This window comes from Empidonax traillii, unplaced genomic scaffold, assembly GCF_003031625.1.
Source record: "Empidonax traillii isolate 1590-97213 ecotype Southwest subspecies unplaced genomic scaffold, ASM303162v1 scaffold282:size975252, whole genome shotgun sequence".
Classification (NCBI taxonomy): domain Eukaryota; kingdom Metazoa; phylum Chordata; class Aves; order Passeriformes; family Tyrannidae; genus Empidonax; species Empidonax traillii.
This window is the reverse complement of record NW_020955475.1, coordinates 549,807-564,792: the sequence shown is the minus strand read 5'-3', so window position 1 is coordinate 564,792 and position 14,986 is coordinate 549,807.

Below are 14,986 nucleotides of genomic sequence, written 5' to 3'. Positions count from 1 at the left end.
AGGAAAGATGATCAGCGATCATCGATCCACTTCAGGGGAAGCAAAAAGTAGCAAACCCTCAACTCTTGCTTGCTATCAGCAGCCAAGAGCAGGGCTCCAGGAACAGATGGTCTGTTGATGATCATCCTCTGGCTCAGATGTAGGTGTAAAAGGGTGCCAGAAAGCAAAGCAGAAATGTAAAATCCCTGAGGGCTTTCCTGATGGGATACAGAGTAGGGAGTTCTCTGTGTGTACACATGAGGGAAGCAAGTCTTTCCCTCTACACCTTGAGCAGGTCTGAGAAGACACTTTTCTTGAGGCAGGGTATTTCCACATAGAAAGTAGTCTGAAAATCCCAAATCAGTGGAGAAAAAGCAGAGAACGTCTGAATCTAACATGAAGTATAATGGAAGGATTTCACAAATAAGAGTGTTTTATCAGGAGGCATTTTTTCTGTATCAACAAGTCATCTGAGAAAAGAAGTAATCTTACAAGCTTTTTGTAATCATTGATATTTTTCCCCCTACTTTTTCTCTTAATAGTACTTCTAATTAAGTGGACCATGGAAGGTCTGTAGTTACAGTCTTAGGGTCAGTAGTTCACATCCAGCCGAGGAAATAAATAATAACAAGCTATTGTCTGGTGCATCACTTCCTGGCAAGGAAATAACAAAGAGTTGCATTGCCATAGTGCACAGTATGCAAAGATGACATGTGAGGTGATGACAAAGAGGACAGTACATTTGGACACACTAAGAAAATAGTTTCTTACAGTATTTTTAGTTCAAGCATTGAGGCTGTGGTTTGCCTTTGAATGAATGCAATTCAAATGCGTAGATACTCACCGCAATGAAATGTATACACGGCTATTTTTTCCCCTATCATTATGCACATAAACCACTGAAATATGTATATAATATGCTCTTATAATGCATATTTGAAATTCTGTGGCATGCCCAAATTCTTCATTTGTGACATTGATTCAATACACCATATATAGGAGGAATTACTCAACAGTAAATTTTAAATAAACCAAATTATGTAGAAACAGAAAGATACAATACTGATCTAGGCTTCACAGCTTAATAATACTATGTTAGCTACAAGCAGAAAAATTATGAAATGTACAGATATTAAATAACTGTAGCAATAGATTTAAATATAGATCAATTCCCTAAGTGTGCAGACCTGCTAGCGTTCAGCTTGCATATCCCTTTCCAATCCTCTATTTCATGGCACCTACTCATTTGTCTCTGAAAGGCCTGGGATAAAGGCAATGTGAATTTCTTTTTGTCATTCATAATGTAACATTTCACTTGACTTATTTATCAGCTGTGAGTAGTATTTGCTCCAAACAGCGTAAGTGCTCTTACTCAGGAAATCCCACTGACCATGTTCCCCTGGATAAATCCCATTCTTCATGCTACACCTCATCTTGCCAACCATTTAAATGCCCAAATTCAGCATTTTATCTATTAAAACATATCAGATGTTTATAGCTATGAAAAGTTGTTGGTTTTTCTTTTCTAACAGAGACACAAGACATTTTTCATGTGCCTTCCTGTGGTAATTCTGTCCCGGCCAACATTCAAATCTGAAGCTCATCATGAAGTGCTGTGCAGAAATTGCAAAGCATTTAAAATTTTAGATTTTTTTAAATTCTCTGTAGAGTTCTGATGAGTTGGAAAGCTAGTTCAGTCAAAATAAAACTTTTGCTCTAACATCCCATGGCAGGAATTGAGAGGGTAGGGAATAGTTACTCCAGTCACCTCTCTCTCATCTCTATCTTCACAGTGAATACTCATCCACTTATTCTATTTGCAAACTTAAGCCTATTTCACTTAAGTGCTTTCCCAGACAACTATAAATAGGCTCTTGGAAGTGGTAATTAAGTCAGGACCACATTCACTCACAGGAATTTAACAGCTTCTCCTGACAGAATGCATTTGTTTTTCCCTCCTCCATCCAGGTCTTTGCAATTGGCCACAGAGGACCTGGAACACTTTAACAGTTGAAACCATTTGCAATTTGATTGTATACTGGCACATTATTATTCATTTTGCTTCGTTATAATTGCTGCTATTAATTTTTATTTGAAAAATAATATGAAGAAATAGATTCAATCTGAGCTCAGACTTGTCCTGTGCCAAAAGTAAAATGGGATAGTGGAGATGCCCTAAAGAACCTAAAGCCTGGTGGGTGCTAGGGAGAACCTGTGAAGATATTAGAGACAATTGTGAAGTCCAGCATACAAAAATACATTTCAACTGACTGAGATTATAGTTTGAGGCTTATTGTCCTGCATTTACCCCATATTATACTAACTTCAGTGACTCCAATGACAATTTTGTCTTACTTTTATGACCATAATAAGTTGCTAAAAGGCAATTTCTCTACAAAAAGTTTTTGAAATTAGCATGATTTTTTTCCAACTGTCAGATGAAATTATGAGGAAAAAAATTATCTTCCAGAATTTCATTTCACTTTCTACTTAAGGTACAGGAAAGTTATTCATCCTGTTAGATTTTACAAAGAGACCTCTCATGCCAGCATGTTTTTATATACACAGTGACTGCATTTCAGCCCCAACAGGACATGGATTTTTGCCTCCTGACCTTAGAGCCAGCACGGTGCTGTGCCACCCCATGGTGAGGAGGCCCCTTACCTGCTGCCTCTCACTTGGGCACGGTGCTCAGGGGAAGGCCTGAAGACTGGTATGTGTCTTGTGCCAGTTTGAAAGACGGTAAATGTATTCAGTCCTGCATAAAGCTTTTATAAAACAGAAATAGAGAATGTTCTAGATAAATTACCATATATAGGCTCTCTGCAGGATTCCCCAGCACATTCGTTCAGTGACTCCCAATTATTTCAACAACACTGTAGTGCTTGTTCTCGCATTGACATCACCAGAGAGATATTTATTCCAACACAACATGTTTGCCATGCAGAATATGTCCAATTTGGTTTTACATAAGCACATTGTTACAGTTCATTTTTCATTTTCATCCAAAGATGTATTGTCAGTGGTATTACATACTCTTAGGGAAAGAAACAACACAAGACAAACCTCTCAACACCCCTTACTTTTTTTCTTCCCATCTAAAAGAAACACGCTAGTTCTTATGGAATTCAGTAAGTATACATTCCAGTTCAGTAAGACGAGTAACACTGGCAATGCATGTTGTGATTTGGATACTGGAAATATTTATATATCTATATAATACCTCTGAAACACGAAGATAATTTTAACACGTCAAACCAAAGTCCTTCCAGACCAGAACTGTGTTTGTAGCAGTGACCACTACCTGCTGCCCAGAGGAGTGTAAGGACAAATCAGACATATAGTGACATTTTTCAAGAACCGTCTTCCAATCTTTAGTGCATTCCAGCTCAGGCTGTTCTTGTGCAGAGGCATTATTCCTGTATTCAACAGCTCCCAAGGGATTTTATTTATTGAATTCATCAAACTGTCTTAGCATCCACAATATATATGGCAAAGATCTTTATCTATACCCTTGGAGAAGTATTATCTTTTGAACCTCTGTGCTATTACCAGCTGATGCCTCCTATCTGTTGTACTAAAGGAAATTGTGATTATTTTCTGTCTTCTCCATGCAGATGCATCATATCCGCCATTCATGCTTGCTGTGGTGTGAGTTTTGTGATATTCCCGGCCTTATGGAGGAAGAAAACTATATTTCACGCAAATTGGACTGAGTAACCACTGCCCCTCATTCACCATGATGGCTAAACAACAAATCAGAAAACACGGTTGGATAATAGTCCCCACTGGTTTTTTTTTGAAATTAAGGCAAGAAGTGCAATTTAATGGTTTATTTTGGCCTTCAGTCCATTTTCCATGTGCATTGGATGTGCATAGAAGTGCTGAATATCAGAACCTGCAAATGCTATACCACTTCCAAAAAGCAGAATTCCTTACAGAATTCCCCAGTATGCCCAGATCAGAAAAAGAGAACCATAATACTTTTATATTAATGTTATGTAAGTATTACATTCATAAACAGAATAGTTCATCTTATATAGCAGTCATCAATATTTGTTCAGGGATTTTATTCCCCCTTTTTTTTAGGTTTTTTTTTTTGGTTTTGTGTGGGTTGGGTGTTTTTGGTTTTGGTTTTGGTGTTTTTTGGTTGTTTTTTTTTTTTTTTTTTAGTCTTGGGGGATTTTTGTTTTCTCTGATTTATTCCGGACAGCACTGCTGACCCATTTGGATGGATATTGTTCTTTTAAGCCAACAGCACTTGCAGAAATCAAGTACATATTTTATAGTGGTGTAACAGATTAAAGCTAGGTGTTGCATATATGCAAAGAATTTCTAATCTTTTTAATTGTACAGATTCATCAGAGTTGGAAAAGACCTCTAAGATCATCAAGTCCAGCCTTCACCCAAAGGTTAAAACCAGCAAAATAAAAACAAACAAAATTAGTGGGATGATTGTGCTTTGTAATTTTTGCCCTACATCATCATGCCTTAGTGAACATTGTCTCACCAAAATTGCCTAAACAAATTACCTCAGCAGAAGACTTCAGTGTAATGTGAGAGCCTTTAAAGTTCAGATACCCTCAAGTTCTTGTCAAATTTACAGTAATGTTTACATTTAAACTGACCCCCAGAGATTACATTTTAAATACTTGTGGATTCATATTCTCATTGGATCACATATGATATTAAGCAAAGTTTAAATGATCATGTAGGCTACTTAAATTTTTTTTTTACAGTGTTTAAAAACCTGTAATTAGCTTTTAAAATCTAAGATTTCTCATCCATTTAAAAGCAAACTTGTAAAATAAAGGCTCTTTTTGTTTATTTTACCTTTACTAGAGGAAAATCCGCAAGCTTCTGTAATGCCTACTATTGCTTTACTTGGTATAGCAATAATACAGCCTAAGGAAAAGCATCTGCTGAGCTCACAATATTGAATTAAGATCAGTATCCAGCAGTGAGCTTCTGTCACTGAACACAGCAATCTGGCACAAGGTTAAAAATCTAATTTTTTATTCAGTACTTGATCCAATGCCTCATTAGCACAGAAAAATCCTTATGTCAAGGTCAGCACCCTCAGAACGGTTTGATGCTGCGGAGATCCGTGCTGAGTTACTCCTTGTGTCATGCAAATATAACTACAGATTTGATCTGGCTCCAAGCAGAAAGAACTTTTTCGTGCTTCTCTAGCAAAGCCAGTGTATTTTCCTCTCTATTGATTCTTCTCTTTCTTTGAAAGCTCTGGATTCTTATATCTGAGTTACACACTGTGAATTGCCTAAGCAGATAATGAAGATACTAGCCTTTGGTTTTATCTGTTATAAATGACTGTCTATCATCACAAAGAATGAAGAATTTTGTGGCAAAGGCAGGGTTGCAACCCAGTTCTCAAGGACAGGAGGCAGCTAATTTAATCACCAGACTTTCTCTTTGAACGGTGTCTTGCCTCATTCACTAAGCACTTCCAGCTTTTGGAATGCAGAAGTGAAAAATGTAATTAAAACCAAAGTTCAAATGTTTAAAATGACACTGAGTATGCATTTGGAGAGACTTTCCTTAATGACCAGTATGGCACTGACCAGTGCCACTGACAACAGATTCTGCAGGTCTAAGGGCTGTGTTTCCTTCACAAGTTCTGACACTGGGATTGCCAGAGGGAAATTTCCATGGGTGAAAGTTGAGGGACTGCTCTTTTTTCCTTTTAGCAGTTGCCAATATCCTGCAGACATCCAACTGAAAGATGGAAGCTGTCATGCCCAGCTTGCAGGCCTGGCTGTCCTAAAGAAGGGACCTGCCTATTAAATGATTCCTTTGTTTGTAAGTCTCAGAAGCCACTTCTGCCAATAACTGACATAATTAGGAGAAAAAAAACCTACAGATCATTCAATGTTTCATGGAATTAAATCAACACAAGAACTAAACCAAAACATAAAAAACTCCAAATGAAACAGTATGTGGGCTGTGCCCCAAGTCTGGTGAGACGGAATTTTAACCTATGCTTGAATTGAAAATTATAGATTATACTGATTTAATTTCATTTATTAGATCTGATTGAACAATAGAGAGGTCACACAGGGGAAAAAAAAGAGGAAAAAGAAAGCAAAAAAGAAAGCAATAATTTACAATGCTATTCAGAATGTGATAATCATGTGCATGAATGCTGTGATGGTCTATTGGATCTTCCTGGTGCCATCTAGCTGGCATAAATTATTAGTATGCACTTTTCTATAATCACTATGTCTGCTGAAGTTTTGATCAGTATGTTTAGGATGTCCTATGTTCTTCTGTGAGAATAAGGAAGATCTAGAAAAAGAGCAGTGACCACTTCAGGTGTTGTTCTCTTTTTTGTTGAGAGATTCCCGACTGTGGCTCCTTTCTTTGCTGTGCTGTCAACATTGTGACAAAGTCATAGGATCACACTGTACCAAATATGTCCCTTGAAGCATATATCAGTGGTATGCTTTAGGACTGAAATAGTAGAATTTTTCTTTTGGCTGTGGCATTTTCCTTTCCATGCTGGTTATTCCAATGCATTTTTTTTTTTTTTTCTGCAAGGCAGTCTGTATATGAACTAGGTTAAGAGCAGCTAATTTTCCTAATATCATTACCCTTTGGGAGTATCATTTTACTAGAAATAAAATGACATATAATCCTGCCCCCTAACAACACCATTATTTATTACCACTCTATTAATAGATCCTGTAACTTGGTTTTATTAACAAAAGATATGACTGCGTATTTGGCAGTAACTCTCTTGATATCGAGGCAAAAAGTCACAAGATTAGAATCATATTTTCTCAAAAACACTTTCTAACAATAGATAGAATTGACACCAAAGAACATCTTGCTAAGAATAGATGAAATTAATGTGTAAAAATGCTTCATGCACAATGGAAAAAATTTCAATAATCTTGGCTGGAAGGCTATGACAATTTGTGACAAAAAGAAAATTATGCTGTCAGAAGTGCAGAAAAATGTTTTAGCTCTGCTATAGTGCTATTTGATTCCTCACCCCCAGCTAAGTGTTTCATGCTCTTCTGGAAGAAATCAACCTTCTTAAAAATTTGCCACTTTTAGGTAGTTTAAATGTCTCCTATGTTTAAAAAATATAGTTGTGAATACCACAATCCCTGGATGAAAATTGAGATTATTTTTATTTGGATCATTCTTTTTTCTTAATGTGTATCATCCCAGTGTAACTTGAAGAGGAGGAGTTCTTCAGTAATATCTTCAAAGCTATCCCACTAATCCTCAAAACACAATTTGATGATACCTGCACAAAGTCAGGTTGCACTTAGACTGACAGTGTGCTGGTGGTGTGCTACACTAATACTGTATCACACTTTCCTTGTAAATGTCTTTCTTGACTTTTCAAACTCCTTCTTCAGCAGAACAGGATCCTGCCATTCCTAAATACTAGCCCATCATTAGCATAATTAGCAGCCACAGCTTCTTCATTCTGGTTTTTATCATTCCCCCTTATACCTGCGAGAATAAAACTCCAGTGCCTTCAGTTTAGAGCTGTAGTGTGTTTTTCAATGGCCACATAAATCACATCCCATGGCAATTAACATGACAAAGGACAGTCTGTTGTTAGGGTATAGTCAACATACTTGAAACGTCTGTGTTTCACATCATGTGAGTATGTGACTTGAACTAATCACTCCTTGACACAGCTGTTACATCCTGACCAACAGGCCCAGCTCCAGCTCCAGAGATTCCACACTGAATGAAGCACCCTCCAGCTGGAGCCCACTGCCCGCACTGTGCAGAAAGGTGACACTCTCTGCTGCCCTCTCCCAGCTTCCCTTTGCCCTGTGCCCCTCTGCTGAGGTGGGGAACCAAGAACTGGGCAGCACCTTTGGGGCTGTGAGAGCAGGAGCAGCAAGCTGTGGGGCAGCACCGGATGGTGAATCTCATTCTCAATGGATAGGTGGGTTTGTGCATTGAAAGCAGGGAGGCCAGACTTTTATCTAGTAAGTCTGCTCTGCCAAAGCAGCTAAATGTAAATGTCCCTGTGTACCCCATTTAGAGAAATTTAAAGTCTACCTTTTATTAATACATTCTCATTTAGATATATTTTATTTAAATGCTTTCCTAATTTAATTATGGACTTGTGTACCCATGAGTTTGAAATGATCTAATGAAATCTGTTGCTGGCTGGTCAACCTAAATGTGCAGATTTGAGGGTAGACAGGGCCACAGAATCAGAAGTTGTGCTACATTATGCAGATGATAAGAAGGTGGAGACAGCTTAATTTCCTTTTTCCACAAATCATTGTAGGTTTCTTTCATGCAGATTTTTTGGTCTTCAGTATCTTCTCTCATCATGTGTGAAAAGCATTCCTGCACTTCAAAATCCATAGAGATAACAGTTTGCAGCTTCAATCTTCAATTTCTATACTGGCCATAAAATGCAGAACTGCCTCTTTAAAACTAAAAAAACCCCAAAGGTTAGGGAGCGTAGCTTGCAGTGATTTTTATGTTCTTTCACATTTTCCTGCCACACTTCCTTTATTTTTGTCTGTCATTAGTTTAATTGTAATTTCATCTGGCTTAAGCATCTGTCATTTTGTTTATCTTTTATGTACTATGCATACCAATGGCACTGCTTAAGTATCAGTACAAGTGTGTTTATGTTAATAACAACAGGCATACAAGGAATTGTTCTATATCAGGTGCTATCTTACAGCATCCCTTTAAAAGAACAGATTACCAGTGAACACTGAACACCTGTTTTTTACATTCTTTAGTAAATGACTAATGTTTATATACAAAGAGAAGGTGACCTCAATCACATGCTGTAGCAGCTGGCCATCACACTGCCAAATCCCTGCAAATGTTAGCCAGTTAGCAAAAACAAGTTTTCTTTTTGTGACTTCCAACCGTCAGTTTTATTTGTTCTCAGCTAACTCAAATATTACTTATCCACACAGGATCAGAGGCCAAAGTACTTCCTGCAACCAGCTGCTGGCACTGAGTGTGCCCCATTGATCAATAGCTCAGGTGTTAGGACCACAGGATTTATCTCGACAGAAGACTTGGCTGGTTACCGGAGAAAGATCCCGTATGACGACCACACAAAGCCATACAGAGTCCCTAGAGGAGGAGCAAACCTGATTTCCTGCCTGGCTGGGATGGAGGGCAGGCGGAAAGGAGGAGGAAAGGAGATACTTCCATTGTTTACAACAGAATAGGAATTCCAGCTCTAAGGGACTCTGAAGCAGAGGTCTGAAAAGACATAATGACATTCCTCCTGCCTCACGTGTTCACCTCCAACTGGTTTTGAGAAACATTTCCATAAATACCTTCTAGAGAAGGTGAAAAGTATTCCTAATCTTCCCACAAAACATGCACAGAACATGAACGCATTTCTAGAGGGAAGAATATTTCATTGACATGAAAATCGAGGCAGCACACCACATTATATTCAACAGGCACCTCCACTTTGGAAGGAAACAGATTTTCCATATTCCAATTCAAGCAATGCCAGAGGCAGAGATAGAGGTATGATTCACAAACCACAGCCTCCAGTTTGGCTGTTCCTGGTACTGCAGCTTAAAAGCCAGCATGGTAACCAAAAGAGGAATTAGCTATCTTTCCAAAGCATTGGAATTTGGACTGGATTCCAAAGCTTGAATTACAAGGAAACATTCAAAAATCTTTATGAAAGCTAAATAGCCAAAGAGATACTTAATTATTATCATTAATTGGTATCTGCATGATACTTAAAATTAAACCAATTTAATTACTAATATTTAGTAATTTTTAGTAATTAAATATTTAGTAATTTAATAGTGAGAGTGCAAAAAAAAATTTATTTTGAATGTGTTTCCAGTACCAGTCACAGTCCTACAAATTGTTCAACAGGAACTTTGCTTGCCCATTCACAGGGTATATGCATTTTGGTGACCAACCCATTTGAAAATTATGAGCAAAGAATATAAATTCTACCTCTTTCATAGTTCTGTTTACTGTTTTAATTCTGTATTTCATATTACATGTTTTGTCATCTTTCATGTAATTATATTTACTGAAAGCTGTCTTTGTATATAGATCCAAAATCTTTTCCCAGAATTCATGTTACTTTAAGTTTATTCTTTCCATCTCCATCTATTTTGGAACCCAGACCAAGCATGAAAATTTTCAGCCAGAAAAAATGTTTATGCTACTAGTCAGGGCACAACATGTACCTATGTGTATGCAAACATTCTCTCTTGCTGCACAGGATTGCAATTTTTTTCCAACTTTGTACATCTTTATTAGAAAGTTGATTAATGGATAAAGCTGATCCAAATGAGAGCAGTCATGGCAGTTAAATTAGGTGTAGCACCATTTGTTTTGGAGGCAGAATAAGTCTTGCATAGCTAGTTTTCGTCTTCTGTCTTAAGTATTATCTATCAATGTTACCTGCTAAGGAGTTTCTCATTTCCACCCCAGTTGAATTTTGTTTTTTTCATTTAGATAAAAACCTGAAAGCTGGAGTGGAAGGGGACTTACATATTTAAGTGTCCAATACTGACTTGCAGCCCAAGGAAAAGGAAAGCTTCTGGTCAAAAGCAGTTGAGGATCAATCACCCATGAATACTCTGAAAAATCCCAGCCCAAACCATGTGAATACTCTGTACTGTACAGCTAACCCCCATTCCCAGCTTCCCTAAATCAGTGTGGAATGACACCAGCTCGGGTAGCTTGTGTTTAAATGGTAGAGCAAAGGGCAACTTATTAGCTGTCTGTGATAGCTGTAAGATTTCTGTTCCATCATGGTATCTTAGTTCCGTATTATCTAATTATAGAAATCCTTCTGAATGTTTATCATACAGTTTAAAGTGGATTTCATACTGTTAGCCACATACCTTAATGATAGATTTAAAGTTAGAGAAGAAATTAAAAATCAGGTGTTTCCTACATGGTCAAGGTTCTTTTTAGTTGTGTCTGTGAGAGAACCACAAGTTATTTTTAAATAAAAAGCTCTGTTTATTTTTTTTTCTTTCTATAAATTCTCCAGAGAAAGGAAGTCTTTACCAGAGGCTCCTCAGGTTGGTTACTTTTTAGTGGCATAAGAAATGTCATTTGATGGTTTGCCTTGAAACTGATTCCAAACATCTCATCACTGCCTGTCCAGGCCTTCCTCCAGATTAACTTCATCAGCCAGATTAAAATGAGAACAACCCAAAACATTCATAAAATCTGGCATGTGATACACAGAGGGTTTCTCAGGACACTGTTCTTGTAATGTTGCTCTCCTGAACTGTCAGAGATGTGACAGTTCCATGGAAGGGAGATTACTGAACAATGTCAAGCACTGGGAAAATTAAAGAGAGAAAGGAGAAAAATCTCTCTGCCAGTAGGGAACTGAGGTCTTCAGAAGACAAAGAGTGTCTTTCTGACATAGAAACTGAAAAAGAAAAAAGTCTTTCACAATAATCACAATTGGTTTTATCCAAGTATCATAATTTAGTAATTAAAAAAAAAATGCTGTAAAATAAGCATGTCCTTTGTAGCTGCTTAAAAAAATTATCATGCAAGTGGCTGTCCCAGCTCAGGCAGCAGTAGACAAAGTGGTCTATCATGTTGCCATATTCAAATGAAGTTTTCAGAAGAATTAAAACAGCATTAGGGTACAGTGCTGTTCCTGTGTTAGACCTATGCCTCTAAGCTTCATTCTCAGTGTAATAAAGTAAAACCTTGGAAAGGCTACATCTAAGTTTAATTCTGCCCTGTGATACACACACAGCAGTACCATCTCTTGCAATATGGGAACACAGGTTTTTCAAGTGACACAAACACCCTTTTACCACACAGAGTAGCTGTGTGGGAGCAGAGGAAGACCCTCGGAAGTCTCCAGCTTACTCAGCTTGCCAGTACTGCATGGTTCAACAGCTGCATGGCCTCAGCCCTGTACAAATGGAGTCAGATGAATTTCCGAAATCAATTTTCTAGAAGTGCTATAACTTAACAATCAGTGGAATATGACAAAATGTATTGATATGTCAGAAAAAAAAATATTAAGGAAGCAGAGGCATCTTTATACTGCTTCCTGCAGTATAAAGGTTCTAACTCTGGGCAAGAAACACTTTGTAAATATCCATAGTAAATGATGTCATTGTGTTCAAACAAAAAAAAAATACAGTTTGTTAAACTATGTATTATTTTTGGGGTAAAAAATCTTTATCAAATCAATACAACTAATATGCCTTGCACAATGAGGTACAAAAATTCAATGAAACAACACAAGGAATGAAAAAAAGGAAAGAAAAAAGTAGGGTATTATTTAAAGTATTGGAAATTTGAGAAAAAGGGATGAAAGGATGTAGGGGGTAAAACCAGTTTTCCAGCACCTTGGTCACACGTCTTCTGAGAAATGCGTCCACCTCTGGGGTCCCCAGCACACGAAGGACAACAGCCTGTTGGAGCAAGTCCAGAGGAGGGTCACCAAGTTGATTAGAGGAACACAACAACTCTCAAGGCTGAGAGAACTGGTAGTGTTCAGTCTGCAGAAGAGAAGTCTTTGGTGTCTGCCAGTACCTGGAGGGAGCCCACGAGAAAGATAGTCTATTTACATAGGCATGCAGTGACAGAACAAAGGGCAATGGCTTCAAACTGAAAGACAGTAGGTTTAGATTAGATATTAGGAAGAAATTCTTTATTGTGAGGGTGGTGAGGCACTGGAACAGATTGTCCAGAGAAACTGAGGATTCCCCATTCCTGGAGGTGTTCAAGGCAAGTTTAGATGGAGCTCTGAGCAACCTGGTCTAGTGAAAGATGTCCCTGCCCATGGCATGGGGCTTGGAACTAGATGATCTTTAAGGTCCCTTCCAACCCAAACCATTCTATGATTTCTGAAAGTCTCTCCTGGACACCCCCAGTGATGCACCCTCACATGCTGCCCATCCATGTCTCCTCATGGGAGTGTGGTGGCGGTGTGACCATAAATCCCTTAGAGAGTCCTCTGTCCACACAAGCGCCCTGGTCTCCCCGTGTGTCTGTGGGCAGCGGGAGCCTCCCGAGGAGAGCAGCTGAAGCTCTGACGCTCTGCAGGAGGCAGCTCATCCGTAAGACCGTCTGGGCCAACCTCCCTCTGTCATTCCCCAGCTGGCTCCGAGGGAAGAGCTGTTTCCCATACCATACGGGCCGTACTGCTCTGTCGGGCCAGAGCAGGGGGAAACCTCCCCATGGAGCCATAGCTTTGCCCTCCCTGCTGCTTCATTCAGACGCCTGGGGCGGATAGGGGCGCGGACTGCCCAGCTCCCACCCCTCTCCCAAGCGAGGACGATCCGCCGGGAATGCGGCGGGCGGAGCGCGGGCCGGGCCCGGCCTGCCCCTGGCGCCCCCTGCCGGCCGCGCCCGCCGGGCGTGTGGGGCTCCGGCGGGATCGGCTGTCCCGGCGGGATCGGCTGTCCCTCCGCGGCCCTGCAGCTCCCCGTGTCCCGTTCATTCCGGGGGTAAGGAGGCTCCAAGGAACCCTGTACCTCCGCCAGAGCGCCCTGCGACGCTGAAGCGCCAAGGCCGCCTCAGCGAGCCACAGCTCTCGGCTGTAGGCTCGGTTGAAGCAGAGGGTGCTGCAGACCCCCAGAGCCCCCGACTTTCACATTGCACTCTTTCCGTAGGCTTTTCTCCCAGACGTGTCTGTTTTCCCTGGACTGAACATCCCAGTTACTAACCTTACCTATGGTTTGAAGCTATTTACAGGAAAGCTTTGCTTTCTCGCTGCAGGTCCCCGGATGCCCCGTGCATCCCTGTCTGTCCTCGGTGATGTGGCTGGATCACCAGCCGTGCCAGCACGGTCGTGCCACCTGGAATTCTGGTCCTGCTGATTCTCCTGCCCTGTTCTGCTTTGGCTTGTTCACAGATGTTTGTGACCCATGTCCGGTTGTTGCCCAAAACAGAAGTGCCACAGGGAAGGGACTGTGAGTTTACTGCCACCATCAGCTCCCAGCAAGCCCCAGAGGGACATCCCAAATGAACTGACCCTCCCTGGAGTCCTTTCATCTGAGGAGCAAGGCCCACACAATGGCTTTTGGGAAAGCTTTGTTACCCTGACTGCTTCCTGACAGAGTATGTAGGGACGACATTACCCCTGGGAAGGGAGATAACCAAGAGCAGGTGCAGAACTTTCAGATGCAGAAGTGCACAGCTGAGACCACCGGCCATCAGCTGGAGTCACAGCAACACAGTCCATGAAGGAGGTGCTGATGGGCCACATGGGAGCACTGAAGTGCGCTCTGCCCTGGGGAGAACTGCAACCCTCCATGTGTACCAGCATGGCTGGTCAGTGCAGGCAAAGCTGTGGTTATAAAGCCAAACTCCAAGCGCCCTTTATTCAGGTAATGTGAGTGAGAGATGATTATGAGATCATGACACTTTCCATGACTGTCCATGAGGAGGAATCCCTTTTAAAGACCTAACAGCCCTGACCACTTCATGATACTCACTGCCTCTCTGAAAACATCTGGTGCATATTTAGAGTGACCCTTCTGATTTAACGTACTCAAAAATTAAGCAAGTTCATACTTACCAAAGCTTTCTGCAATACAAAACAATCGTGCTAGTCACATGTGACGTATGTAACTTTGATCTTCACACTGACCATGAAGTTTACCTTGTTCTGCATATGTCAGAGTAATTTCTCACAAACCCTGATGCCCACCTGCTGAACTCCCAGCTGCTTTTCCTATTGAATTGTTGGCAGGTGTGTACTTCTCCTGCATGCTCTCTCTACTTCTTGCAAGCTCAGTTAAAGGCAAAAAAATTGCATATTAAACCTACCTCTTTCCTTTATGTGAACACCACGGTTGTGACTCAGCTGCAAAAAAAAATAGGGCAGGTACAATGGGCTCATAACTATGCTGCCTAAGGTTCCTTGTACCCTCTTCTGCATCCCCCTTGCCCATGCCATTGGGGCAGCCCCAAAGAAGCCACAGACTTTTAGTGGCAATGCACAAAACCACCCTAGGACAATCCCTTTCCAGACAAAGACCTTTGTTTTTTTCTAGTCCTCATA